We start from the raw sequence: 27,570 nt of genomic DNA on the forward strand, positions 1-27,570 counted from the left end.
CGAGGCTCCATATCTCCAATGATCAAATCCCTTTCAAAAATTCTTCTCCACGAGATTCTCTTACACTCAAGCGCTACAGATCTGCCATCGTCGTCCATTTCTCTCTTATCATTTTCACATCCTTATCACCCACTGAAACCACAACTTCTCTCTTAGAAGAATGAGAGGAAAATTTTGGCAAACATTCTAACCCTCCTGGAAATTGCATTCTCCTTCTCATTCCTTTTATACCATTATCACAGATGATTATCATGACTACATTCCCTTCCATTACTCCTATTTCTAAAAACAAAATTTTCTACTTAACACACTTGTATGGCTGTAATTGGCCCCACGTGCTTTCTGACGTAACATAATGCAGCCCATTTTCACTACCAGGCCACAGAAGGCTCTGGAATAAGCAAGGAAATGCACAGGACACTTACAGACTCCCATAAGGATGAAGGCTCCAACGACCATAAGGATGATCTGCACCAGATCCGTCCAGACAACAGCTGCTAAACCCCCTGCTATGGTAAATATGGCTGCAATCGCAAGCAAAATAACGATGCTTATATACAGCCATTCTTCAGAGCTCTTGTTCAGTGCAAGCTGAATGAACAGTGCTCCGGCGTACAGATCAGCCTGTTATGAAATAAACGAAAGGGGTTAGTCATATTTACCAATTACAGGGGTGTAACGTGATCAACATCACTTATCAGATAAGGGCATAAGTCATAGAAAAATCCACACACACACACACAATGTTAAAAATGCATTAAAGTTGAAAAACCTGAAACTTCTTCCAAAGAGCTGGGTAGTGCGAGACGGTAATAAAAAGTACTCAGAGATGATGATGTGGAGGCAAAAGAATGAGAGACAACAAAAATACTCACTGATATTTTTGTGAAGATGTAGAGAATCAAAGCCAGGAAGGACAGGTACACTCTTATCCTCTGCCCTCCGAACCGTTTCCTCAGGTACTCAGGCATTGTGTACACTCCGGAACTCATGTACACTGGCACGAACAGCCACCCTAGCAATATCAGCGTGTACACAGACTGCAAAAACAGAAGCGGAAAATTCATTACACCCTTGTGTTTTCCCTGCCATTGCTTAAATCTGCTAATAGCAAGGTGTAGGTTACAGAAGCTTTGTACAGCAACAACAAACACCAAATTGAGACTCTCTCTCTCTCTCTCTCTCTCCAGTAGATCCAAGGCTCGAGGGAAAATCCAAAACTTACCCCTTGTTCAAAGCCTGCCACCGCAATGCCCGAAGCCGCCCCTGCCCCTGCCAGGCCTATGAAGTGACCTGACCCAATGTTGCTGGCGAAGAGGGACGCTCCTACCTGAAATGAACAGAAATGTAACGACCCATAAGAACGAGCATTCAGAAACGTGAAGGATAATTTAGGAATGTATTAGTTCGAGGTACAGAAGTACTTTACTTTGGTGAGCTTTTGGCAAAATATCATCCCAAATATCATTAATAATTTGTTTTTATAACTGTGATTAAGTTCTGTTGTTTGCAGGAAATACTTGATTCCTTGGAAAAAAGTGAGTTATCAAATTGGCATGGAAAATAATCCACATTTTCCTGAACGTAGCTAGCAACCTTCTGATACACAAACATTTTCATTATCAAACTGACTTTAATAAAGGTAAGAAAAAATCTAAATTAAATACATAATGATGGACGTGGTGTATTTTTTTAAATTCTGAATTCTTATCCAGCTTAGAAGCTGACCAGCTACTAATTCAGAAAGGACAAAACAAAGAAATCCTTTTCGCTGCGATTTTTATGTTTCTGCCCCGAATGAGTCCTGACTTAGTTGCGACCATACAATTCGCGAGAAAAAAGGGATTTAGTTTTTAGGTTTTCAAATGAACCTATATTCTTAGAAGTCCTTGAGTACTATGGCTCTGAGGTTAAGTGTAACATGCTTTTACATATGTGAAGACTTTTGATTATTATTTACAGGCAAAGGGAAAATCACATTTCTTGGGCAGCTCAGCTGCCTTCTAAGTTGAGACTAAGAAGAATATCGGCAAGGTTGGCGGTTTTCTGCCTGGGAACACTTTTCACCTCTGACAATAATTATTTATATAATTATCTCCTTTTGCAGCTCGGTAGACATAATTACGATTTTCTTGGGCAGGGATGCTGTGAAACTCAACGAGTGATTCTCCGTTTCAAACACGGCCATTCTGAATACGATTTCTCGGTATAAGAACGGTTTAAGTAAACAAACCGGAGAGGCATGCCTTTCGCATTAGTCAAGAATGAGAATATTGCAGTGAACCAAAATTTACCTACGGGTATCCAGTGCATATCCCTCGAAGCTAAGAAGTAGCTGGAGACGCTCCCTTGGTTACGCCGTGACACCTGAGAGAAGAAGAAAAGGTTACTTAATATAACAAATTTACGAAACAAATATTGGACAATTAACAAGAAGAAGAATCGTGAGAGTCTGCCAAAATTTGAGGTTTCGTTTTTTTTTTTTCGGGCAAAGAAATTTTTTCTTTGGTAGCTTTCAAGGAATGAGTGTGGAAAGCCTCCATCATTTTGATGATGACAGCTCACTTTCGGAAGACTTTATCTTTTCGTTTGTTGACAGTTTGTGAAGGCAAGGGAAATTCTTGCGCGTCTGGAGGTTGTTGCGATTGCAAAAGCCATTTGTCAGTGGAGTGGGTAAGAAGAAGTTGCTGGAAAAAGTTTTGTTTTTTTGTTGTAGCTTTCAAGCAAAGTTGCCGTTTATTTCAACACTTCTGTCTCATCACTTCCCTTCTCTCTCTCTCTCTCTCTCTCTCTCTCTCTCTCTCTCTCAAGCACGTACGTATACTTTTTATAAAACATTTTGTAAACGAAATTACTATCCATTTCCAAAATAAGAAAAAGAGTTAAGTATAGCTTAGTTTAACCAGACCACTGAGCTGATTAACAGCTCTCCTAGAGAGAGCTGGCCCGAAGAATTAGACTTATTTTACATGGCTAAGAACCAACTGGTTACCTAGCAACGGGACCTACAGCTTATTGTGGAATCCGAACCACATTATACCGAGAAATGAATTTCTATCACCAGAAATAATTTCCTCTAATTCTTCATCGGCCGGCCGGAGAGTCGAACGCGGGCCCAGCAGAGTGCTAGTCGAGTACGATATCGACCCGTCCAATGAGGAACTTCCAAAATAAGAGAAATATAACACGTGGTTACTATGCCTCCCACTAGCAAAAGGTCCCAGAATTGATTTACAATTGTGATGTGCCCCAACTGATGTGATCAGTCAAGTATATACCTGGTGGTTAGTCGGCTCAGGTGAGTCACCTCCACTTTGAAAAGGTCTGGGGGCGGCAACCTCATCCCAAAAGAACTCCTCGCCCTCCAAGGAGAAATCCAATAAAATTATCTATAATATAGATAATATAGATATGCATTTATACATCAACTTCTCATATAATTCAAACGTGTGTAATAGCATTATAGCCGTTCAATCAGTCAAACAAATTATGCTGTTAATTAAAATGGAACTTGCTGAGCCATACACACCGATGCTCCCAACACCCTAGATAGGCACTAGATCTGGAGATCAATATTATATATATCTTTCGAAGAGCTCCGTTTCCTGCTCTTGTGACCAGTCATAGTGCCCTGACACCTTTGGCCTAATATTATTTTTCTGGAGATCAATATTATATATATATGTGTATATATGTGTGTGTGTGTGTGTATATATATATAATATAGTTTAATTTCTTTCATTCTGAAATCAAATCAGCCAGATTTAAACGTTTAAGTTCCTTTCCACGCCGTTTGTCCCATGTATGTATTTCATCCAACCTTCGTCAGAACTAGCTTTAAAAAAAAAAACGATCTCTCTCTCTCTCTCTCTCTCTGTGTCAGACTTCGACACAATCAAACAAAAATGAAATCAACGAAAACCGAGGGACTCCTTCGGACGCAAACAACTTTTACGCCTCTCCTTTCAACTTTCTCTCTCTCTCTGTTAACTGTTTTGAAAGTACCGGAGTATGAAATAAAAAATAAAAAGTCCGCGAACGAGCAAGTCATTGCGTCCTCTCAAGAGAGGAGGAGAGGGCCTGGGCCACCAAGTTCTTCGGTAAAGGGCCCCATGCCAGCAGCCTATCTCTTGTAATGTGTATACTTCTCTCTCTCTCTCTCTCTCTCTCTCTCTCTCTCTCTCTCTCTCTCTCTCTCTCTCTCTCTCTCCTCCCCCTTTGTGTAAGCGTTCGGAGGAGTCTGAGCGCTTGAGCGTGCGCAAGTTATTCCGGATTAGACCTTGCAGTTCAACTTTGCATGTCCTTGGGCGGATTCCGCAAGCACCACAAGGAGACACTCTTTCTGGAGAACGAAATTTAGGCAGAGAGAGAGAGAGAGAGAGAGAGAGAGAGAGAGAGAGAGAGAGAGAGAGAGAGAGAGAGAGAGAGAGAGCGAAAAATGGGGGGGAGTGAGGGAGAGCAGGAAAATGTGAAAATTTAGGGAGACACTGGTGGTAAAAATAAAAATAAAAGTATTTGTGTGTTTGTATATATATATATATATATATATATATATATAATATATATATATATATATATATATATATATATATATATAGATAGATAGATAGATAGATAGATAGATAGATAGATAGATAGATAGATAGATAGATAGACAGATAGATAGATAGGGGGAGAGAGAGAGAGGGAGAGAACAGTGAAAGGGGTTTTCCCAGAAAGCTACCTTTCATCGCCAATAGACACACGGTTATAGAAGATATTGGATGCTGATTTTATTCACATCTTACGCATTATTGCTGGACTGTTAATCTCCACTACGTCAAAGCGCAGTTGCCTTTCCGCTAAACCATTTTTCTCCTCATTTCCTGAACACCATCTATTCGTGTCGAGGTGTCTAGCTATTCTTATCTAAGTTTCCGAATTCGACAGGTATACGTACACACGTGTGAGCGGCACTAGGCTTTTATCATTCTCGTGGTCAGGTCGGCAACGTAACTTCGTTCGATACTCTGGATGCAGGTTCGAATCCTGATACGGATATCAGAATTACTTCACACTCTTGCATTTCGATGTAAGGCTTTGTGGTGACAAGCATATCAAAAAAAAGTGTGAATTCGAGAAGTTAAGAGGCCATATGTTTCTAAGTCTTCAGGGGTTGGGGGTGGGAGGGGCCGGACAGCAGTGTCATTTTCCCACTTGAACTTGATCTCAAGCTTGTGGGAATCCAAAGAGACTAAGTACAGACCTGGCCATCGTGTGATAAGTTAAGTATATCTCAGTTTAACCAGACCACTGGGCTGATTAACAGCTCTCCTAGGGCTGGCCCGAAGGATTAGATCTATTTTACGTGGCTAAGAACCAACTGGTTGCCTAGCAACGGGAGCTACCGCTTACTGTGGCAGCCGGACCACATTATGACGAGAAATGAATTTCTATCAGCAGAAATAAATTCCTCTAATTCTTCACTGGCCGGTCGAAGAGTCGAACGCTGGGCCAACAGCGTGCTAGCCGGGAGCTCTACCCACCCCGCCAGTGAAGAACTGACGCGTCACACAGCAAGGTTCGAAGAGCAGTAGGGGCGCGCAGAGGCGAGCAGCTCCACACAGCCCCGCGATTCAGGAACAGAAAGACAAGATGAGGAAGTAAATTCAGGTCAACATCAATAGGCGGAACATTTATCTGGTCGGCCAGGTAAAGATGTCAGCGGCGATTCTCGTCATAAAGAGAATAATGATCATAAAAATGATGACAACCTTCGTAAAGTTTTTTAGTGGAAGAAACAGAGAGACCTACTCTACGGCAGTATAATGGGGACACCCAAGGCAGTGTCCGAATCTTACTGATGATAATGTTTGTGGTGCATGAAGTTGCATAGGAGTTGAAGACGTATTTCTGAAAGCTTTTTCGATGTGGTAAGTCAGAAAAAATACTTTAATTAAATTTTTTTCTCGAATCATTGTGTAAAAATGCTACCAATAAGAGTCATCGTATTAAATTGTTTAAAAATACCAGTCTACTCATTCACAAACAGGATTGCGATAATCCATCCACGTGATATTTAAAAGAAAAAAAAAAGATGCTACGAAGACGGGTGGAATAATCAACCATACAAAAAAAAAAAAAAACACGGTTTTTTATGGCTAATGCAAAAGTATTTTACTCCAGCGACATTAGACATTTTCGTTTGTCCTAAACTTAATACACAAGAACTAGAAATTACTTCCTTATGAAACATTGTAATGCGGTTAACTTTTCTCTTTTGTGGGTTTAACAACGTTCGAGAGAGAGAGAGAGAGAGAGAGAGAGAGAGAAGAGAGAGAGAGAGAGAGAGAGAGAGTCGGTGTTTTGTTCCCCGTAACTCCAGCACCTTGTAGAAACCTTTTGATCTGAGTGAACGCTTCCTCTTCTAACTAAACCTCAGCAAATGAAAATGAACGCGGAAATAAGAGCAGAAGGTTCTTTCTTTACCGGTTACGGTATCCTGGTGATACTATTAACCGCTGAAAAAAGTGGACAGACCAGGTTCGTTGGCTGACACTTGACATAGCTTAAGTCGGCCATGGGTCAGCGAGGGCCCTGTCCCAGTGGCTGCCCTCTGCTGTCATAATGTACTGAAAGGAACGAGATGTCTGGTGTTGACCTCTAAACTGGGTCCAATAAACTAAAAAGGAACAAACCACGCGAATAAGAGGCCTGGGCTCTGACAAGCCCACAGATATGACACATATCAGCAGCTGCAGCCGCAGATATACTAGTACTCTTTCAAAACCGACAACAATGACAGAAATAATAATAATAATTAATAACTACTGTTATATCAGGACAGGGGCCAGCAAAATCGAAACTTTCTCCTAATTTAATTTTCATTCTAAAATTCCCTATGTAAGAATGTTGCTGCTTGTATGTCATAAATCATGAATGTCGAATTGATGTGTAAACTCAGTAATGGATGACTTGGCACATGTATGAATAAGCAGTTGTCTGTGAATACTTGTCAAGGCACTGTTAAAGTTTCTAAAGGCGCCCCCGAATTGACTGTGACGGCGAGAGGAGATACGGTCAGCGTGTTTCTGACAATAGCAAACGATGTTTAGGGGACATTTTGATGTGGTATTGTTAATGCATTCTGCGCGTTGAAGCATGGTAAAAGAAAGGGCAGTTTCCGGAAGAGTTACAAGTGTTACTTCAAAATCATGATAATAATGCCTAGAGCACTCAGTGGAACAAACGCTCCTCACTGTAAACACGAACTATACATGTTTGAAGCCGGCTCCATAATTACCACCCAGGAATGTTACTTTACCGTCCGCAACTTGTGATAAAAAACCTTGGCCTGAGAGGCTCCACCAACTTACGGGCTGCTCTAGGAGCAGCAGCCCTTGCTGGCACCACGCGTGTTTTTTTTCTCGGTAATGTGTTTGTATGATGCCTAATTAACGTGTGCAATCTTTCATAACGCATGTCCTTCGACTTTCATAGTGCAGACGTCACTCGTACGTTGTCGGAAAGACATAAAGGAAAACCACGCAACCAAAAGAACGCCTACCGTCCTGGAAAATGACTTGATGAAATGATGGTAATGATTCTCACTTTCCTGCGCAACGCGAGAGTTACGTTACAGCGTGACGAAAAGAGACCGTGGCATAAAGGACAAGTAGTCACCTGCAGCTGGATAAACCCGGTGTCCTTCACGATGGACATCCAGGAAAATCAGCCGAGAATCACCTGGAAGCCAAGGACGCCAGATCTTTCTCAACAGCTGCTGCTGTTCGCTAAGCTGAAAGTGCGCATGTTCAAACCGAAACCAAATTAGGAACGTTCCCCTTATAACGTTTTCATCTTGAGATTGACTTTTTTTGTGAAGTGTGTTGTTGTGCATGGCGCGAATTTGTGAATATATGATTTATTCACGACTTCAATAATAGATGACTTGGCACTTGGACGCATAAATGATTGTCGGTCATTGTTCACGGAGGCTCTGTGACGGCCAGAGGAGACACGGTCGGTGGAGTCCTCTCCACAGAAAACAGTGTTTCACAAATTCTTTTTTCTTTTTTTATTTCGTAGAGTGAAGAAGTCCCACCAGACGAAGGTCAATAAACGGAAGTGTGGATTCCGCAGGTGCTGGCTTCATAAAGCTAATAGCAATTCCAAAATGAGCAGAAAGGCAAATAAAAGAAAAAACACCACGGGTTCATATTAACATGATGAGCAAGATTCCGCTTCGAAGGTCTATCTATGAAAAAATAGGAGAAAACTGAAGGTAGAAAACAGATTCAAATTAATGAAAATAAATTAGCAGACAGATAAGCACATATTTGCCCAAACGCCGATAAAAATCAGTAATCGTGGGTGCATACAGCCAGCCTGAAATGCCTCTACTACAGGGAAGGCCGCCCCTCAGACAAGCTAAAGGGAATGACAGATTGGGAAGCTGGGCATTGTGGCATTAACAGAATGCGGATGATGTTGCTTTGTAAGATGAGTAACCCATGATGGATGTTCCCAGTTGTAAGATAAGTAAACCACGATGGATGTTCTCAGTTGTGAGATAAGTAACCCATGATGGATGTTCCCAGTTGTGAGATAAGTAACCCACGATGGATGTTCCCAGTTGTGAGATAAGTAACCCTCGATGGATGTTCCCAGTTGTGAGATAAGTAACCCTCGATGGATGTTCCCAGTTGTGAGATAAGTAACCCTCGATGGATGTTCCCAGTTGTGAGATAAGTAACCCATGATTGATGTCCCCAGTTGTGAGATAAGTAACCCACGATGGATGTTCCCAGTTGTGAGATAAGTAACCCACGATGGATGTTCCCAGTTAAAAGATAAGTAACCCATGATGGATGTTCCCAGTTGTGAGATAAGTAACCCACGATGGATGTTCCCAGTTGTGAGATAAGTAACCCACGATGGATGTCCCCAGTTGTGAGATAAGTAACCCACGATGGATGTTCCCCAGTTGTGAGATAAGTAACCCACGATGGCTGTTCCCAGCTGTAAGTTAGTTTATGGGTGAATGTCAAACACCAATTTCCTCTAGCAAGGTCAAACTGACATCACCAGTGTTGGAGAAAGGGAAGCTACCACACTGACCAATCTTGCCTGAAAGCCAAAGATCAATGGAAGCTGCTGACATCGAAACTGGAAAATAATATTCACACTATAGGAGCCTGTAAGATACACGCACATGCCGACTATTCTCTAGTTATAGAAAGTCAAACAAGAACACGTAGATGGTATATTTCCCAGCGACGACGGCTTGGTGTTGAACGTATCACTAAGTGTTTTAAAAGATTCAGAATCTTTGACTCTAATGAATCTTATCCCCATGAAGTGAATCACAGACAGGGGTACGGTGTTATCTGCTTATTAAACTATTACCACTTTCAAGATTAAGCGTCACATTACCGGTGATCAACACTAGCAGATAACCGAACCCACCTGTAGACCAACGGTTAAGTGGCTTGAGACTCAGTACCAGTATTTGGATACTGAAACTTAAGTTACAATGTTCATTCAAGAGAGCATTATGACCAGCTGAATCAAAGGCAGGACTAAAATCAACTTGAAAAAATCTAAAATCATATCGATTATCTAAATTATCTTGGGTGTAACTGTTATGTCTAAAAAGATACTGCACTTATCCCCGTGTTGTCTGTAAGAATATCGGTTGCAGGGAAGCCACTGCCTACATTCAGGGTACCTGAATGAGTGCTTAAAGATCAGCTTTGTAGCTACCTTAAAGAGCATCCATGCAACCCTTTAAAACGAAACGTTTTGAATTCAAGTTCCGTCTAGGTATTTTCCATTCCAGCAGTCTAATTTACCTAGGAATATTAGACTGTTCCCTTAACAGAAAGCAGATTTGTTGATGAGCATCTCAGGATAACAGGTATCAGGGAACAGAAGATTGTCTAGCCTCAAAGACTTCATGATGTGGTTCACCTCTCTCCTCAAGGCTGGCTAACAGTTTCCCATCATTAGCCTACCTAATAAAAGGTACGTAACATATTATGCTCTCTCATGGTTTCTCCGTTACATCGACGGAGAAATAAACACATCAAAGTGGCGGAGAAAAAAATGTGTCATTCAAAGACCCTCGTGCGCTGATGCCATATCCTGGCAAGAAGAAATATCTTTGTTTTTGTTTATTTAATTTTTTTTTTACTTTTTTTTTTTTACAACAGTTGCCATTTTTATAAGTTATGAAGATAAACATAGAGATTATTGGAATGTTTTCTTCGACGAAAGTGATGTCGTTATTGTAATTATTATAAACTTTTTTTTTATCATCAACTTAATGTTGAGATAAACCAAATCCTTTGTGGCAGAGACTAAAGCAATAAATCTAATGTTCTCACAAGGTTATTAATATTCTGTAAAATACAGTTGTCAAGTTTCAAATGTTAGAAGTACAAAACTCACGTTGAGAGGGCCTGACACTATGATTGTACGGTTGGCATTCAGAATATTACCCGGTTTAATCAGACGACACATACACACACACATATATATATATATATATATATATATATATATATATATATATATATATATATATATATATATATTTATATAATTTAATTGGTAGAGCATATTCCGAGTCCCGGCCGGCCAATGAAGAATTATCAAATATTCATTTCCTAAAATAAAAAAAGACCTCTCTAGAAATTGGTCAAATTATTAGAGAGAGAAAAAAAAAAAAAAAACGTACTCACAAACGATAATAAAAAATTTTGAGCACACATTTTCCATCACTGGGCTCTTACCTTTTAGAGAGGTGTCTCCAGGTGTTAACACACGGCAATATATACACACACACACACACACACACACACACACATATATATATATATATATATATATATATATATATAATTAATTGCATATTCCGGTATCAAATACCTAAAATAAAAAAAATATGAAATTGCAATTATTAGTACGCTAATAAAAAGAGCACACACGCACGTACGCCCACACACAAATATCACCCATACACGCACATACACACACACACACACACACACATATATATATATATATATATATTGTTACGTGCTCACAGAGGGCAGGTGAGTACTGGGCCTTGAAATAATAGTTTACCCTTACAATAAAACCCCTCCTTAGCCCATAAACTAATGAGATGCAAAATAACAAATAAATGGCAGGTCGCCAAGTGAAAATGGGTTTCTGAACAGTAATTTATCAATTACAATCACAACATGGAAGAAAATTACCACTGAAACTGGACACTTTCACTAAAGTAAGTTAGCTGGGAATTCACACTACAGTAATGACTGAGTGAATTGGGCAACACATTACAATTATGAATACTGGCCACATGCAAATGGACCTGTGAGCCAATTAGGCAATAAATCTATCAGCCCTGGTGGGGCAGACAATTACAGGCAATCAGGAACTCAGACACATGGCTGTGCTGCTAACGGCAACGATAACACTCCTGGAACGAAGCGATTCCAGGTAAGAATAACACTGTGATGATACTCTCTCTATAATTGAATAAATGCAAGAATTGCAGGGAGATTTTTACTCTACTCACTCGCTAGCAAGGGGTTAGAATTATTTTACACACTGTCAAGGAATTACGCATGGGATGTAGATACACTGGTTAAGTGGACGAGACGAGACGTTCCTTGAGCAGTGAAAGGTGAGAGAGAGATAATAAAATGAGATAAAGAAAAAGATACTGGCCAACCAGTCTCCCTTCCAGGGCAATTACCTTCATTGCTTCCTGGTTTTGGATGTGATCCAAGTTAGCGACAACGTCCCGGGAATTGGTACTTCTGCCCAGTGTGAATGTAGTGTGAGTTCCAGAGTCGCCTAGCTCTGTGGTTGTTGGGCAGAGAGATTACCCGACGTGACCGTCACCTAGACTGGTCTGTCTTGAATTGCTAGAGGCACTGCCTTCGGATATAAGGCCGGTGTGTACCTAGGACTTAGAAGAAGGGCTTGGCCAGCTTAAACGTTCGAAACTCGGTGGGAGAGATATTGAATTTTGGGATTAAGATAGGGGACAGCTCTCTACGTCTGTACGTGTTTTCCCTTGAGACTCTAAGAACCTCTCCCTAAAAGCTGCGGCAATTACTGGTCAACATGATTCCCCGACCAGCCAATGAAGAATTAAAGGAATTTATTTCTGGTGATATAAATTAATTTCTTGTTATAATGTGGTTCGGATTCCACAATAAGCTGTAGGTCCCGTTGCTAGGTAACCAATTGGTTATTAGCCACGTAAAATAAATCTAATCCTTCGGGCCAGACCTAGGAGAGCTGTTACTCAGCTCAGCGGTCTGGTTAAACTAAGGTATACTTAATGTTACTGGTCAATAACTTTCCTATCACTAGTAAGTCTATAGATCCCTCTCTCCCCTAATGCCTGGTATACCTGCCTGGTATATTTAGCCCTTAGGGCTTAATAGTTGACGATTCGGCGACGACATTCGTAAAAATATATATATTTATACATGAAAAGATAGTGTTACGCGTATCTGTCTGTTACCCCAGCTGAACTGAAACTTCCCGGGTCTAAATTAAGCAAGGTAATATCACGTAGAAATCAACGTATGTTAAATGAGTATTACCACTGTATAATCATTAGTGAACAGAACAAGGACTTTCTTCGAAATTAAAATAATCACCGGCACCTCCCTGAAATACATGTACTGCTCCGAGCTGTGCAAGCGAGCTGACTAGTCTGGGATTAGCAGGCGGGAATTCCCCTGCGTCAAACTTCTCAGTTCTAATGACGTCATTTCGCTCTCCTCCCCTTGCGCGTGCGTACATTGTCCTTGAGGTCTTTCACGTCCGCACACAAGGAAAACTCTAAATCACTATGTGTTTTTGTCAAATTTTTTTGTCTATTACTCCCTGTTTTTCGTTTGTTAGTTTTTTTTGTGGTTGAATTGGAAATCGACAACATAAATTGCGGTAATATGAGTAAATTCCGCTATATATGCGCGTCCATTTAAATATTAATCATTAATACTCTTGATTATTACATAGCAATCGTCACAAAATCCACATTTTTCATATACACGAAACTCAAAGTAATTGTTACGTCTGTGTATACAACGATGCAAAAAATTTAGGCCACAAACATTTTCAATATCACTAAATGTCATCGATGCCACTAATTCGCTGAATCACTCAGATGAATTAAATGAATTTTCTGCTCGAAAAAAATTCCATGTTTACGTTCCTTACTTAACTGAGGACAGGTATTAAGGGGCTTCCCTTGACCATATCAAACTTTTTGAGAATAATATTTCCAGTTGAATTGATTTTACGTTTTACGCTCGGTTAGGAAAACGTTATTGAAGATTTCTTAGCGAGTTGTGCAACCAACTGTCTGATAATACGGGTATCAGGTAAAAATTCTAACGTATAATCAATAGTGAATGATAATAATACCTCGAAACTCCCAGTCATGGAATCAGTAATAATCTGCACATTATTTTAATTGCTTTCTAACTCTACTTTGCCCTTACATTGGAATCTGAAACAGTTCCCGCCGATGTATTAAAAATATCAGTGAGATATTTTGACAGAACTCATTACTGACCTGGCGGGATCATTTATCTGATGAAGTTTTTAAGTCTGGGCAAAGACCTTTTAATCCTAATTCCATTTAGTAATTCTTCCACTTTTAAAAAAAATATTCATTGTCCATATGACTTTCATTTAACTCTTTGCATGGATTTTCATCCTCAAAAGGTTGTTAATTTTTGTATAAAATCACTTGTATTGATAATTACCAGTGCACCAGGCATGCAGTAATTATCACATTTGGTCAAGTGCATTTTCCTACCACCTTGTAACTCACTTATGGTAACCATAAATCTTTTTGAAGCTGAGGACTGCACAGACGCCGTTTAAAAAGTGCAGCCCCACGCAGGGTACTGCTGTACATTACTGTACATCCTGCAAGGACATTGCACACTGACCGTAGGAGACTATGAGGAGGCTCTTTAGGACTCTAAAAGTTGTTACTCTCCGAAACTGAGACCCTGTCACGCAACGGGGCTTCAGAAAAATACCTCGGCAATATCTAAAAGCTAAAATACAAGATGCAAAGATCGTAGCAGGAAAAGTAGGAGGAGTCCTCCTCCTCGTTCAAGCTAAGAGAAGGAAACACCTTTCCTGGCTGTACCGCGTCCTTGTTCTCTCTCCGTGACCTCCACAGCACTCGCTCGGATATTCAGGACCCCCCCCCCTTTTTTTTTTATCCCCGCTCGTTCTCTTTAGGGTTTGCATTATTTTCCAAGGCCCTCCCTCGGTGATTAACTCCCCCACGTGTCGATTTCCAGGTGAGGTAATGCAGTGTTATCTCTTTGAGGTTCCAGATTACTTTCAGAGTTCGTCTTTTGGGGAATCCTTCCATGATCTTCGCTCCGGGTCGATGTTTGCCGTTCCTGATATCCTACCACTTCTTCTCTCATATTTAACTCTGTCATCTTGTTCTTCTACTTCTCTCCTAGTTCCTCATTGGAGGGGTGGATAACGTACTCGGCTAGCACTCTGCTGGGCCCGCGTTCGACTCTCCGGCCGGCCAAGGAAGAATTAGGGAATTTATTTCTGGTGATAGAAATTCGTTTCTCGGTAAAACCTGGTTCGGATTCCACAATAAGCTGTAGGTCCCGTTGCTAGGTAGCCAATTGGTTCTTAGCCACGTAAAATAAGTCTAATCCTTCGGGCCAGCCCTCTCTAGGAGAGCTGTTAATCAGCTCAGTGGTCTGGTTAAACTAAGCTATACTTATTTCTTTCCTGACATATGATTTACTGTATATAACCTTTCATGTTTTCAATTTAATCTTAGACATGAAGGTAGCTCTTCGTTGGGCGAGTCGGTAGAGCTGTGGACTGGCACTCGCCAGGACCGAGTTCGAGTCTCCGGCTGGCTGATGAAGAGTTAGAGATATTTATTTCTGGTGATAGAAATTCGTTTCTCGGTAAAACGTGGTTCGGATTCCACAATAAGCTGTAGGTCCCGTTGCTAGATAGCCAATTGGTTCTTAGCCACGTAAAATAAGTCTAATCCTTTGGGCCAGCCCTAGGAGAGCTGTTAATCAGCTCAGTGGTCTGGTAAAACTAAGGTACACTTAACTTTAGACATGAAGGTCAACTATCTCCCGTTGCAAAACTGTAGTCAAAGGCTAGCCTGACAGCTTACACACAGGCGCCCTTCAAGGGTTGCAGAGTGCAAGCCTCCCAAGCAAAGGTACAACAGCACTGTCTTGCAAAAGACGGTGTAAGAGTAGTCGAAGGCGAAAGGACTTTACCTGTGTGGGAGATTGATGAGGGGAATAAGAAGTCTTCTTGTTTTGTCCAGCTGGTAAAGGAAATCCACTAACGAGAGCCCATGAATAACAGGTTAAGTCCTAGGACCACTGAGCTGATTCAGATCTGGCCCAAAGGATTAGACTTACTTTACGTGGCTAAGAACCAGTTGGTTACCTAGCAATGGGACCTACAGCTTATTGTGGAATCCGAACCACATTATACCGAGAAATGAATTTCTATCAACAGAATTAAATTCCTCTAATTCTTCATTGGCCGGCCGGAGACTCGAACGCGGGCCCAGCACAGTGCTAGCCGAGAAAGATATCGACCGGTCCAATGAGGAACTGTGGCAATTACTGTCCTCCATAAATACTGTCTAGGGATGTACGTATTACTGTCTCTGTGAGACAATAATAACATTTAATCCTGCCTAGGCGAATGAGTTGCCCGCGCACCACGAGCAGTAATCTCCGATAGACGATGGTTGGAATTATTTGTCACTGGGCTCCTTTGCAAAAAGATAAGCGAATTCCATTATTTTCGAATAATAATAAGAGGAGGTAAGAGAACATCTTTAATACGTCCATCAAAATGTCGCTGAATTTAAAATTTTAAAGTAAGAATAATTGTGCACTCCGACGAAAAATAACTCTGAATGTTTTGCCACCCCTGATTTCGAGCAGACGACTTCATTCACGTATCACACAAATCCATATTCAAAGGTCAAAGCTTCTCCAGACCTTGGAAGGAAAGTAAAAAACGAAAGCGCTACATTTCTTTGAGGTTTCTTTCTCGTATCGAGTCACAATTTGATAAGTCAAAGAATGTGACGGTGCCCTTCAAATGCTGATCATTCCTAGACTTCCTCGTTAGTGAGTAATCAGAGACCTTTCTCTCCTATGAAGAAGAAGAAGAAGAGAAAGAAGTATGCGGAAAAACGAGGGACCTTGAATTTCTTTTTCTTCCTTTTTTTTTTTTGATGATGCTCTCAACCTCCAACTTCAAACTTCGTGGTATTGCTATGAGGAGAAAAAGGAAATTAATACGCTGGTGACGAGAAAATCTGATAAAGATCAATGGGATTCAAAAGCAAAGTAAACACCATCTTGATCATAAGATATTTGGGTCAGGTTTTCCCCTTCCAAGTTCTTGATTTATAAAGCTCAATGTCGTGTCTTTTATTCCTAGTTGCTTCGACCTTTCCGACCGAATCAGTTCTCTGACAAACTTCTTCAAGAAACTCGCCTGTGACTGAACGAAGGTCAGAGAAACACCGAGTAAGAAAAGTTCCATAACAATCATGCAAAAGAAGTTTTACACCTATATTACTTCATGTCTATTGATAGGCCTGGCCTTCGACACTAACTGCCATGTGAAATGATGAAATCCAAAAAATATTTAGACCGAACCTCGAAAGAAACTATAAACTCGCCCATTTACAACGAAAAACTTGTAGGAATCCGGGAAAATACAAGCGGCGAGAGAGAGAGAGAGAGAGAGAGAGAGAGAGAGAGAGAGAGAGAGAGAGAGAGAGAGAGAGAGAGTCGCCGCCATCGCGATTTAAAACTAATTCCTCGTCGGCTGTCGGTTTTAAAGCTAACATATTCGGTTACAACTGGAATCCCCGTAATCAAAACACGACGAAAGTGCAGTTTTCTGTGCTACTGAAATTAGCTTTGCATTTCGAAGGCAATGATAAAGATTATATACTTTTTACTTACGCGGCAGCTGCTGATGATAATCTCTCATCCTTCAGCTTTTTAATCTTGTGTAATTTTTTTTTTAATCTTTAATCTAACTGCTGAGTCAGACTCCAAGGACGGGTAACTGTCTCTCATGAACTGTCAAGTTTCTAGACACAATATTTTCTCCTTCCATTGTTCTAACGGATAGGTTTTCCTGTTTATCAACTTATTTGCATCGTCTATCAGGCAACAGGTACTTAGGATGGTTATATTACAAAAATAAATGTTGAAATAATGCATAGAAAAAAATGATAAATCCCTTTGTATTCACTTATCTCTTTCCTTTGTCAATTAACTGGAAACTTATGCTATGAAAATGGGAAAAGCGCAGAAATATGACAAGTAAATTTATCAAGGTATACTTAAATATAACGTTCTGTGGGATTCCCCTGCAAACCAAGTTTACTTTAGTCAAAACAAATGATTTTGTGATGTTCCGTAAAAAATGGTTACCACGACCAGCAAAAGTGATAAACCGAAGACCTAAGATTTTTGCAAAACAGAATGAAAATTTCTGATACTTTAAGCAAGCGCGCTGTGGAAAATTTGAAATACTGGATCTTACACAGCAGACATAACGTCCACAGAACGACACTCACTCGTCGGAGTGCAGACACGCGGCGCCGCCTTGAGCGAACGGTAAAATGAAAATCAGACTTAAATAGTGTCAGTTTGGGCTAAGATTTCTACCTGAAGAAACTGTTGTTATTATTATTATTGTTGTTATTATTATTATTATTATTATTATTATTATTATTATTATTATTATTATTAGTACCACTACTACTACTGCTGGTGCTGTTGTCGTAAGTGATAGTATTAGCATATGAGAAACTATGGCGATTATTATACATGAAGCAAGGATAGGTAATATATAATATATAATAATCATCATATATATATATATATATATATATATATATATATATATATATATATATATATGAATATTCTCCCAGAGATGTCGTGCGATTGGAACCTCTTCAGAAGTTCAGGCGAAGCTGCGATGCACTGCTACCCCAAAACAATTCTCCTTGCATTTTAATTAAATAATAACATTTTTATCTATATTAGTAATTTATTTTTTCTTTTTCAATAAGTGATCTCGTCTTTATTTTATTTCCCTTTAGTCCCTGTTACTTCTTTCTAATGAGCACCCTAACATTCTTTGGAAACTTGCATTTCAAGTCAATGGCCCTGTGGTGGGCTTGTTCCAAGTGAATAGGGTTCATCTTCTGAATGAATGTATATACATATATATATATATATATATATATATATATATATATATATATATATATATATATATATATAGAGTAATATTCTAATAATAATTCTATAGACGATGCTGTGAAATAAACAATACGAGCCCTTGTACACAAAGCCCTCCTTGTTCCTCGCACGGGTAACGCGGGAGTTGCGTGCATCTTGGCCTATACGGCAACTTTTCACCTCCCGTCTTAATCACCAATAATTTTCACGTCACCGACATGGCAGGTTCCTGCCTGTCTGAGGAGAAGTACAAAGGGAGATGAACTGACCCAGAGTCCCACGAAAAGGACGAAGACGAAGTAGGCGACGATGACGCCAATGTCGAGCCACTCCAGACGAAGAACCTTTCGGCCGTCCACATCTTCTTGGACAGACATGGTCGTCGTTGGGAGGAAATTGTCAGGTGTCGCTTCCGTCATCTTCCTTTACTTCTTCTGCCTCCTTTCCAGAGCTCAGACTTCGCTTTGATGACTGAACGCACACGTGATAAGTTTGTAGGACCGCTCAGCACTGGTCTCACCTTTCCAACTCTTCAGGTGTTTTTTGGTGTTTTCTAAACGGGATCCGATTTGCTTCTCATGAGACTCACAAGCAATCTGTTTACCAGTTATCTCACATCCGCATGTTAATTCTCACTACCAGAGAATACCATTGTCATAACGTTTCCAGCAAATCATCTTTATAAGAAATTCTATGCCATGTTTAAAGAGTTCTAATTCAGGCATTCAGAGGAATTGTGAAGAACACATTAAGAAGATGCAGATGCCACCTTATTCTTTGACAAGATAATATATTATTCCTCTTTTGCGTCAGTTACCAGTTAGCTCAGCAAAAACGCACATCTCGGAGCACACACCACTCTAGCCACCAGCCTCATCACCAATACTTTAAGAGCAAAATAAACCGGGTTTCCCCCAGAAATCTCTTTGATCGCGGCAAACAACCTGGCCCTCTGGGAAACACTGAGGCACAACAAAGCTCCTCTTTGGCGCGCTGCCCGGAATGATAATGAGGCCAACAACCATTCTTCAGTGGAAAACCCACTGGAAATATGGACCACAACAGCCCCACTGGAAGCCTCGGACTATCGTCACAGAGTCCCGCTGGAACCCCTTGACTGCTTCTACCCGATCGTCGCGGGAGCAAACGTCAAACTGAGGCCTTGGAACCGGTCCCTCTCGGGCTGGACGCGGTGGCCATGGCGTTCCTATAGGCTGGATTTCCAGGGGGGGTTTAGTTAGGGGCCAATGGGGGAACGGAGCCGAGAGGTGAGTAAGGCTGAGGTAAAGAAAAAACAGTTATAGGTACTCCATAATGGGATGCATAGGTACCCCGAGAGAGAGAGAGGATGGTTGCTATGCAATATACTACTTTCTAACATTTGATGTAGTTATGCCTCCCTTGTACGAAGCGTATTTCACGCACTTTTCGCTTTTGTTTAAATGTTAACAATATATTAATAAGATGTATTTTGCATTTCTAAAAAGTTTTTGAACCTGAACGATACTGAAAAATACGAAATATGAATCTTGATAAGAATCATATTTCGCACCAATATTTTCATACAGCTTGGATCAATTTTCAAGGGATCCCTCTGTTTCAAAACACATTCTCTTCCGAGAATCACTAATTATATAAGGCAAAACGTAAAGGCGACGTTGTCATCGTGGGCAGCCGATAAAACCCTACTGGGCATTCTGCGGGTCACGAAACGAAAATGACTTTGGTACAGAATGAGACGACGTGAAATCTGTTACATTATTTTACGTCTGTGCTCATAAGAGTCACTCCCATGTTATTCTGAAGTAGCTTCAGCAGATCAGCTCCAGCTGGCCCAAAGGATTTGCCTTCAAGTTGAAGTCAGACTGCCAGGGTAATTGATGAAAGTGAAATGGAGAAAGTAATGCTTGGAATTGTATCAAAAGAAAACAAACAGTCAAAGAACCCACCCGTGCCTTGAGCTGTCGTCACAGCATCCGAGGTCAACGATTCTGAAGGAGGTTTGTCGGCATGACCAAAGTAGGGCAGATATAGGGAGACAAAGAAATGCCACTTCTTTCCTAAAGTAGGAAAATACTTGCAATCTTAAGTTTGTTGTCTACTTTTTTTTTATCAATTTATGGTTTCGTTTACCTTACTTGATGCAACCTTGGGTTGGTTCTGCTGCGAATCCTCCAGTCTGATGAAACAAGAACAGTAATAATAATAATAATAATAATAATAATAATAATAATAATGATGATGATGATGGCATAACATACCAGTCATCATCTTCATAAGAGTATTCAGTGACGACTTTGAGTCCAGAATACCTAAAAGGAGTAACGCTTTCCAGTTGTAGGTTAAAGCGGTCATTATTATTATTATTATATTATTATTATTATTCAAAGGCCACTGAACCGGATTAACGGAGCTCTGAATTACCAAACGATTACCGATTAGGTGTTAAACAAGTTTCAATTTCGTCAATCACCATGCATCACTGAAGTCTGTGCTGGCCAAGATGGGGCTTTTCAAGACCCCCTGAGAGATCTGCTGTTGACAGAACAGTCCCATTTTCTGTAACCACTCAAGGTATAACGTTTTTATTGTAGACTTCTTGTAATTCTTTAGGTACTCGGGGACATTCGTTTTTTCACGAAAAAGTGCTTTAGTCTAAAAGCGGGTGGTACCATAGCAAAAACAACATTGGTCCTTCAACTGCTGAATCGAACTGGTGTCTACTGTAGAGTGAACTTTCACTTGACATTCCGAAGGTTTATCTATTCGTTCTTTTTTATTTTTTGGCATCTGTTGATAAGAATCTTACCTTCACGATGATTTTGGCTTCTTAATTCCTTCAGTCTTCTGTGGCACGGACTGGGGCACCTTCGGCCATTGAGCGGTCAAGAAGGTGAAAATAGGGTGTTGGAGTGGTCAGACAGCAAGGAATACAAGGACCCAAGGTTGGAAAAAGTTAAGTATATCTTAGTTTAACCAGAAGACCACTGAGGAGCTGATTAACAGCTCTGGCCCGAAGGATTAGACTTATGTTACGTCGCTAAGAACCTATTGGTTGCCTAGCAACGGGACCTACAGTTTGTTGTGGAATCCGAACCACATTATACCGAGAAATGAATTTCTATCACCAGAAATAAATTCCTCTAATTCTTCATTAGCCGGCCTAACGAGAGCTAGCCGACAACTCTACCGACTCGCCCAACGAGGAACTACCTAAAGGTGGAACTGGGATAATGCCCACTGTTGCACCAAGAAGTACCAGTTAGAGGTGTTGGACAGCAAGACTGAAGAAAGGGAGAGAGAACGGAGGCAAGTACAAAGGCTAAAAAGTAGAAGCAGCTTTGGGGCAAAGGGACGCTGCAAACATTCTTCAGTAAAGTCTACAGTGCACCGCGTGAGACGCACTGACGGCACTATATCCACCTACAGGAAACTCATACTCATACTCTTCTGTTCTTTCTTTCGAGGCAGAAATTCACTCTGATCTGCCCAAATGCTGTGAACATTGTAAAGACCAACACCTAGACCAGATGACGGCAGAGAACGCTCCGGAAAACAGTTATTAGGATTCCGTTCCCACCTGCCAGTGCTTCCTCTGACGCCCTGGTACTCCTGAAATGGACGGATATCTTTTGCCAAAGACTTCGCGAACAAAACAAAGGACGGATGTCCTTGCTCTGTTGTCTCTGAGGGGCTCTGGGTCTAACAGACCATGTTGCTGTTAACATATTATATAGCTCCCGTCTTCGGAAGAAGTGTTGAAGTATAGCAATTTGGTTGGGCCTTGAGAGTGTTGCCGCAACTTGCCATAAAAATAAACGAAAATGAAAATATGCATTTAAAGAGAATATTGTCCTTAATGAGATAAGTGAAGGATATCTGTTTAATTAGATGTGCAAATGTGAATACGTAGGGATATTCAACCAAGAATGTTCTTCGTTAACACTGAAATATGCATGTAGAATGTAAGCCAACCAAATTCTGTAGTTGGCACAATTTCCCTTTGTGCGTATCTAAAAATGGGATGCGGTCCCTCGCGTGCAGGGATGAGAATTAAGGCGCATGCAACCAACAGCTTCCAGATGTCATCAATACGCGTATAGCTTTCCAGTCACCATTCCTACTTTCAGACTCACAAAGTGGCTGTCTGTCCACTAGATTGTGTCATTGCTCGGATTTCCATCAAAATCCAATCATAATTATATCGAGCATTGATGGAAAGTCTCATTACAAATCCGGGCAACATCAGTGTGACAGGGAGACCTGAGATTACAGTATGATAATAATCTGTCTCTCACAGCGTGGGACTTCGGGAAGGCTGTGTGACCTCGATTTCAGCGTAAGCTGCTTCATCACAAGGTAGGTTTCTTAAGCCTACATTCTTAAAGTGGCCTTTAGAAGTCTCTTTTGATTACGTGAGAGAGACACAGTCTTGGGACTTGCTGACACTGATGTGAGGTAGGTGATTTAATCCCATCAATTAATCACCTCGCGAGGGTGAAAGTGAATTACTCGGTTGAAAATAACGACTGGGGATTGGTCCGCCACCAGCTGTTATTAAGCTGACTTAGGTCAAGTCATACAATTCTTAAGACCTCGACAGACTCAGGGAAAGTACATCGGCAACTGAAGAAAAAAGATGCAAGTTGCGAGGCATTTTGGCTGTTTAGTAGCAGCAATGCATCCCATGATAAAGGCATCAAAACTGCCCTGTCTCAGACTGAAAACCGACTATTTCACACTGACAATACTCATGCACGCCATTCACACAAACAGATAATTAGATACGCGAGCTATTGCCTCGCAAAACATTTTTTTTATGTACGAAGCTTCTAACCGGTTATGCAGACGGTGTGCTGAACTTTTCCTCATTGAGATTTCTCTTCTTCTTCTCCTCCTCCTTCTTCTTCTTCTTCAGGAGAGGAGAGCAAAAACAGGATCTGGGGAAGTCCGCGGCCTTAAAGAACGGGTTAAAGATACTTCGTCTTTTTTTTTTTTTATTCTTTTATTTTTTTTTTCTGCTGGGAGAGGTCGATGCGAATCAGGATGGGGTTTCGTTATTGGGTCTCGCCGTGACTTACCGATTGACGTAAACTGGCGTCGCACCACTGACACGGAAACCTATGCATGTTGGTTTATTTATGCATTTCTTATTATTATTTCTATTAGTTATTCCTGGCATTAAAATGACTTCATAAAGATAAGGAAATATCACAAAAAGTCATATTTTTGTCATTCTCATTATTTGAGGACTTTACCTCACACTAGCGAGGTACAAAAGTACCACAACAGAGCAAAAATAAATAAATAAATATATAAATAAAACGTTTCGCAATCGGGTCTGTAAAACAACAGAATATAATGGTTATAATTCCGTCACAATTTTTTCAGCCTACGTACTTGGTTCAAGGGAATCCAGTCTGTCGGAATCCAGAATGATCTTGAATACTCTTGGGGTGAAAAGAGAAAAATAAAAAAAAAAACTGGAATTCACACGAAAACTGCCAGAATCCGAGAGCATTAAAGACCATATTTCCACAGAATATAACAAGTGTCCTAAAGTTATTATTATGATTATAATCATCCCAAGATAAATGTTATTTGCTCGTGACTGAAAACAACGCCGAAACTGCAACGAACGTTAACCCCGGAAGTACAGCGATAAGTTTTCCATGCAATTTATTTCTGGTGATAGAAATTCATTTCTCGCTATAATGTGGTTCGGATTCCACAATAAGCTGTAGGTCCCGTTGCTAAGTAACCAACTGGTTCTTAGCCAAGTGAAATAAGCCTAATCCTTCGGGACGGCCCTCTCTAGGAGAGCTGTTAATCAGCTCAGTGGTCTGGTAAAACTAAGGTATACTTAACTTCTCTCTCTCTCTCTCTCTCTCTCTCTCTCTCTCTCTCTCTCTCTCTCTCTCTCTCGTACGTGCATATAAGTTTGTGATGTGGAAAATTTTACGCAAGAAAATAAGCTTTCGTTTTTGGTTCTGTCTCAAACCAGCCATGGAAACCAGCTCATAACGAGATGCCTAAGAGCTAGTCATATCAGAGGAGCTATTAAAAAAAAAACGCTATTAAAGTTTATAAGTATCACAAGATCCCTTAAGAGGTGATATATTCAATGCGCTGTTTCAGCTCATACAAACAGTGACATTTATTTCAGTTTCTCGTTGGACGAGTCTGTAGAGTTCTCGGCTGGCACTCTGCTAGGCCCGAGTTCGAGTCTCCGGCCGGCCAGTGAAGACAGAAATTCATCTCTCGCTATAATGTGGTTTGGATTCCACAATAAGCTGTAGGTCCCGTTGCTAGGTAACCGGTTGGTTCTTAGCCACGTGAAATAAGTCTAATCCTTCTGGTTAAACTACAGCAAGATATACTTAACTTTTTGTGTTTAAACATACACACATTATATATATATATATATATATATATATATATATATATATATATATATATATATATATATATATATATATATACATGGTCAGTTGTCAAAGGGTAATAAACAGCGAGATAATCCAGGATAATCCGAGATCAAGTAACCACAAACTAAACCATAGGCCTAACTACAAGAGATACAAAAGTTTAGTCATACAAAGTCCAAAAACATGAATAAAATTGAATACCAGATGGTTAATTGCCACGGGATAAGATACAAAGGGGGTAATTCATGAAAATACGGGATCACGCGGTCACAAACTAGACCTAACGCTTAACCATAAAGAGATCAATAGCATAAACCATTGACCTTCAGAAACATTAACCTTTACCCTCCACGGAATGTAAATGTCCAGACAAACGCCTGCATACATAAAGCTATTAACTGATCAGTGAAGTTATAATCGTACCTTCTTACGTAAGTATGCGCGATTATCATAATTGTTACTACCAATGTGCTGAGCACAACGCCACATGACAGAGGCATTGCCACTTTACCTACAGTCCCTCTGTCCAGCCTCTATTTGTTATTTATATTTTCCTGTTATTTTCTTCTCTGTCATTTAGTGTACTACTTCATATTTCCTGCCTAATCTTCCTCATAGTTTTGGACAATAATTTTCCTCTCCCATCCTCCTATCCTTCGGAAAACCCTGCATTTTTTCGGCCACCACCCACGCTTCTCATTCGGCGCCTCCCTATCTACTACCTACATGGACCCCCTGCACTCCTAGAGATAGTTACCTTGAACCTTATAAAAATTCTCTCTCTCTCTCTCTCTCTCTCTCGTAACAGAGGTGCATCACCAGAGGTTTAGATACTTGGTCTCCCAAGCTCGCAAGTTCATATTTGCTCATTTTCAATTGCGTTGTTTTTAAGCAAAAATTAATACTACAGGCAACTTAATACCTCATAGAGCAGAATACTTTGTGACAGGTGGGAGATTGTAGGAATCCGGAAATTTAATTTTGAACCTAGAATTTCAGATGCACAGACAACATTAATAACAAATCCAACAGCTGGAGTGATAAAAAGACACGCACACACACATATATATATATATATACATAAATACATACATACGTCCATACATACATGGACTGTAATCCTCACAGCCGCGAAGAGACAATTACGAAATCAATCCACACGAAGGGAGTGTGAAAAGAAACAAACATCATTTTTCTTTTGTACTCTGGAAACTCTTCCTAATAAATTGCCCTCTTCCAGGTGTGGTGGAGGACGAAACCGTGGCCGGGTCTAAACTAAACTTCGTCGTTACTTTTCACACTTCCTTCGTGTGTTATACATACATATGTACTGCATATTCATCAAGATTTGCATTTTCCTGAATAGGATTGCCTCCTACACTTACTGTCCAGTCACAGTCATCTTCTTTTTACTAAATCGCGGTTGAATGTCGCAGTTTTTCATGGCATCGGCGCTCCATTAATCTGCAAAGTAGCTCGTTAGCACTACGCCACCTGCGAGGTGCTAGTACTAAACGTGGCCGAAGCTCAATGGGACGCCGTGTTTAGCACTAGCCCCTCGGGGATCAAGGATATCGTTTGCTAATATAATTTGTCGACCACACAATATAGAAGTGGGTGTGTATAGTACTTTGATCCCCGAGGGGCTAGTACTAAACGCGGCGTCCCATTTAGCTTCCGCCATGTTTAGTACTAGCACCTCGAAGGTGACGCGTAGATAACAAGCCAAAGTACCATATATATATATATATATATATATATATATATATATATATATATATATATACATACATATATATACAGTATGTATATATAAACGGGAGAAAGATCAATACAAATTAAGGTGGCTCTTACATAATTATCCATAATTCCATCCAACTGTTCTCGTTATTGTATTAACATTCAACGACGTTTTCATTTTTCTTGTCTGAATGAAACTTTCTCCTTGTTTCCGCATTCTTCGTCTCCTGTAATCTTCCCTATTTTAGGCTCCTTTTTCTCTTTCCTGCGAGTGTTGGGCTCCATAAGGGTATTAGGTTTCCTATCAAGTGGGTCTTTCCGTTAAGATTCCGCCAGAGAGAGAGAGAGAGAGAGAGAGAGAGAGAGAGAGAGAGAGAGAGAGAGAGAGAGAGATTCTATATGCAAGGAGAAACGTGTAGGTGCTCATCATGTGAGGTGGGATAAAAACGTATATACTTAGGGGGTGTCACCCACCGAGGCTCGTTTTCCTACTATCTGCCTGCGAGCTTTGCTTATGTAACCCGATAACATAAGCAGGAGGCCGTTGCTTTAACCGGCTTTGCTTATGTAACCGGATAACATAAGCAGGAGGCCGTTGCCTTAACCGGCGAGACCTTGACTTTGGTACATAGTAGGAAAAGATTCTGAGATTTCGGACGAAGGAACTCGGGCGGAATGTAACAGCAGCAGTAGCTAACAGTTGCAGTGGGGTCCCGGGGAAGAACCTGTTTCACCAGGTTGACAGCTACGTGTCAACCAGAGCGATAAAGTGATCTATTCTCTTAGCTTAACGAGCGGAAACAATGCTTCTCGTTACTGCCACTGCATGAAGTTGCAGTGATGGTGGCGGTAAGATTACGAAAACCCCCGGGGGATGCGTCTCTCTCTTCTAGTTTCCACTAGACTCAATCGCCGGCAACATGTGACGATGCCCAGGGGCAGAAGAGAAGCCTTCGCTACCCTTCGTTTTGGCTGAACGAAAAACTGTGGAGTTTTTTGTTCGCCTTTAGAGGATTGACTCGGCTCTGCCCCTAGTTTTCGTTTCCATGCAACGTAGGTCGTTCGGGTTCAAATTATTT

General features: G+C 40.6%; 1 pseudogene; it reads right to left on the reverse strand.

Annotated features, from left to right (window-relative positions):
* LOC136852009 (sodium/mannose cotransporter SLC5A10-like) overlaps positions 1 to 18,880 on the reverse strand; it is a 39,552-nt pseudogene extending 20,672 nt beyond the window's left edge.
* Between the last annotated feature and the right edge of the window lie 8,690 nt (positions 18,881 to 27,570).

This window comes from Macrobrachium rosenbergii, chromosome 24 (assembly GCF_040412425.1).
Source record: "Macrobrachium rosenbergii isolate ZJJX-2024 chromosome 24, ASM4041242v1, whole genome shotgun sequence".
Lineage (NCBI taxonomy): Eukaryota > Metazoa > Arthropoda > Malacostraca > Decapoda > Palaemonidae > Macrobrachium > Macrobrachium rosenbergii.